Source organism: Rhinolophus hipposideros, assembly GCF_964194185.1.
Source record: "Rhinolophus hipposideros genome assembly, chromosome: 5".
In the NCBI taxonomy this organism is placed as follows: Eukaryota; Metazoa; Chordata; class Mammalia; order Chiroptera; family Rhinolophidae; genus Rhinolophus; species Rhinolophus hipposideros.
Window position 1 is genome coordinate 28,535,288 of NC_138051.1, and position 3,778 is coordinate 28,539,065.

At 38.6% G+C, this 3,778-nt stretch overlaps 1 pseudogene across 1 annotated transcript; it reads right to left on the reverse strand.

The window, feature by feature from the left end:
- LOC308498186 (large ribosomal subunit protein eL37-like) lies at positions 1–3,642 on the reverse strand (annotated as a pseudogene). The gene is made up of 2 exons (XR_013995427.1): positions 2,736–3,642; positions 1–1,164 (listed from the first exon to the last, which is right to left on the reverse strand). The product of XR_013995427.1 is annotated as a large ribosomal subunit protein eL37-like (transcript).
- Between the last annotated feature and the right edge of the window lie 136 nt (positions 3,643–3,778).

A 3,778-nucleotide genomic window follows, 5' to 3' on the forward strand; every position in this document is an offset into this window, starting at 1 on the left:
TTCACACCATACACAAAAATCAATTCAAAATGGATTAAAGACCTAAACGTAAGAGCTAAACTATAAAACTCTTAGGAGAAAACAGGTGTAAAGCTTCGTGACTTTTGTGTTTCAAAGGACACTATCAAGAAAGCAAAAAAACCCACAAAATGGGAAAAAATATTTGCAAATCGTATATATCTGATAAGGATCTAGTATTTATAATATGTAACAAACTCTTACAATTCAATGATAAAAAGACAAATGACCCAATTTAAAAATGGGTGAAGATCTGAATAGAGGTTTCTTCAAAGATATAAAAATGGCCAATAAACACATGAAAAGATGCTCAACATTGTTAAGTCATTAGGGAAATGCAAATTGAAAACATGAGATACCACTTCACACCCACTAGTATGGCGATAATAAAAAGATAGACAATAACAAGTTTGGTGAGGATGTAGAGAAATTAAAAACTTCATGTACTGCTAGTTGAAATGTAAAATGACGCAGCTGTGTTGGAAAACAGTCTGGCAGCTTTTCAAAAGGTAGAAACATGGTTACCTTATGACCTAGCAACTCCACTCCTAAATATACGTTTCCCCGAAAATAAGACCTAGCCAGACCATCAGCTCTAATGCGTCTTTTGGAGCAAAAATTAATATAAGACCGACGCATTAGACCTGATGGTCCGGCTAGGTCTTATTTTCAGGGAAACACAGTATACCCAAGAGAAATAAAAAGGTATGTTCACACAAAAACTTGTACAGATGTTTACAGCAGCACTATTTTTTTTTAATTTTAAAATCAAAACATTTATTGTGCAACTAATCGTTGAAATCCTTAAGAGGAACTGGATGCTGCAACAGCTGCCCTCTTGGGTTTAGGTGTCGTTCCTTCACGGAATCCAGGCCTGAATCTGCAGTATACAATTTTTAGGTGCCTCATTCGACGAGTCCCAGTGCTATTTCGTCTTTTAGCCTTAGCACTCCAGTTATACTCTCTTCCGCTTGGCAGGGTAGTCACACTTGCCACAGGTAGACTTCTGAAGGTGGTAGGCCTTAGAGCCACAGCTGCGGCATAACGTGTGCGTCTTATTGTGACGCTTTCCGAACGATGACGTGCCCTTCGTCATCTCGCTTCTGCCACCGAGACCAAAAACGCCAGAAAAACAGCAGCACTATTCTTAATGGTCAAAAAATGGAAACCCAGATGTCTATCAACTGATGAATGGATAAACAAAATGTGGTATATCTACACAAAATATTACTCAGTCCTAAAAAGGAACGAAGTACTAATATATACTACAACGTGGAGGAATCTTGAGAACATTATGCTAAGTGAAAGCTAGACACAAAAGGCCATATACTGTATGATTCCATTTATATGAAATACCCAGAATAAGCAAATCCAGAGACAAAGATAAATTAGTGGTTGCTAGGGGCTGGGATGAAGAGTGGAATTGGGAGTGCTTGCTAATGGGTATAAGGTTTCTTCTTGGGGTGACAAAGATGTTCCCAAATTCGCTAGTGGTGATGGTTACTACACTCAAACCCACACACACACCACTAAATACCACTGAATGGTACTTAAAAGGTAGATTTTATGGTATGTGAACTATATCTCAACAGAAAAAAATCCAGAGCTTTCTGGTGAGAGAAGCAAGTCTGAGATATGGCAAATTGACAGGTTCTTCAGCAAATAAAATTTCCTCACTAAGTTAACTGTTTTCTGTAACAAATTCTAGCACCTAAAACAGTGCCTAGCACTTAAGTACGCAGTAAATGTCCCCCCACCCGCCCCGCCAGTAAATGTTTGTTGAACAAATAATTACCATAGACATAAAAAGGGGGAGGCATGAGAAATTAGAAGAATTGAAAGACATTTTAAAATTAGCTCGATTTGAGAAAGGCTACTCATTTAAACTACATATAAGAGCAAGGAAAGCCATACAACTGAAAAAAAAAAAAAAAACCAGCAACTGTTTTCTCTATTGTTGATATCAGTTAAGGCAAACCAAGCCTGAAAATGCAATGGGTTGTCTTCATTCATTTTGTATCACCTTGAGACCCTCACTCTAGAGAAATTTGGTAGACAGACTCCCTGAATGTCTCTTCTTTGAAGACACTTCGCTCCTACGGAATCCCAATGAGACCAGACTCATTCCTGTCCTGTGGTTAAGAGGGAGCTTATCAGGAGTGATTGACAGAAAACCAACCAATCTTTCCCAAGGAAAGCAACTTTCTTTCCATGCCACTTCCTCTAAAATCAGAGAATATAAGAAAAAACCACCAGGTTGAGTAGGAAATCTTGATTCTTACTAGATACCAGTAGCTTCAGGATAAAGGGGCCTCTCACCCTCACATTAATTAACATCTTCTAAGCACCTACTAAGTGGTAGGCACTGAGCTCGTACAAAGGAATAATCCATGCCCTTAAGGAGCTTGCAGTCTAATGAGGAAACAGTAATGTTAATTATTTTAATTATAAAACCATTAAGTTCTAGAGATAGGAGCAGTTTGCACCGAGGGCATTGATTCTTTTTGACTAGGAAATCAAGATTTCCTAACTATGGTACTTGGTTTGTCTTGATTCTAGCAGGCGGTTTGGGCACAGCAGGCTGGAGGAATAGCATAGGCAACACATGTAAGTAAAACTCCCTGGAATGCATAGTGCATCAGTTGTAGGGCAGAATATGGCAGGGAAATTTAATCAGGACCAAACTGGACAAGGACCACACTTGAGTTTATACTTACTGGTGGTAGCATAGAGGTTTTCTGGCAACATGAACAGTTTGGAGCCAGAGACATCTACCAGGAGCCCACTGCAATGGAGTCGGGCAGGTTGCTCAAGCAGTTCAAGTAGAATGGAGAGGATGTTGAGAATTGACTGAACATACAAAATTGAAAACAAAGGACCCAAAAATTGACATTCTCCAAAATCCAAGAATTTATAGGAGATTTCTGATAGCCATTTAGCGTCCCCTGGTGGATAGAGACCTTCCCAGCACTGATAGAATTAAGCCATTTAGGATGTTTCACATTATAGTAAAAATATTGAACTTTAGCCAGCCTCTTGCTAATCAGCCCCTGCATAAGTCTCCACAATCAATTACCAGGTGTTATTCTAGTTGAATCTATTTAAAGACAGATCTTCCAAATGCCTAATAAATCACACAATAGGAGCTAGTACACAACAAATGGCCAAATGCTAAATTGGTCAATACTGACCTGAGAATTCAGAACACAAAACCATTGAAAAAATGAGTTAAGGCTTCATGCACATACGAGAGTCACTTAACCTCTCCTCATCACTGAAGAGAGCATCTATGTCAGAGGCAATCACGAACATCCTGAAAACAGGAGCGAATGGCACATATAGAGGTTTAAAAATCTGAAACCCTGTTAAGTAATGGAGTGGGAGTAATGCCCAATCCGACATTAGAATATAAAATGGAGAAATTATTAACATGACCAAGTAACTAAACTTAAGGATACTAAAACAATGAAAACCAGTTTTGAAGTTCTTATTGATCACTCCAATCTGGCCATTCTTTTACTTACTTTCCCAGGCTCATTTAATTTACCTCTCAAATGCCAATCAGGGCTCCACCCTGTCCAGAAAACCCATCATCCTCAACTAAATACATAATGCTACTGTTAGTTCTAATTTTAACTCCTACTTAATTCATAACTGAGAACTTTCCTTCCACAACACCAGCACTTCCACAAAGGACAATTAACAGCCATCTGGGATCTAAGAGAAAATAGGAAGATAGATAAATAATCCTTACACCCAA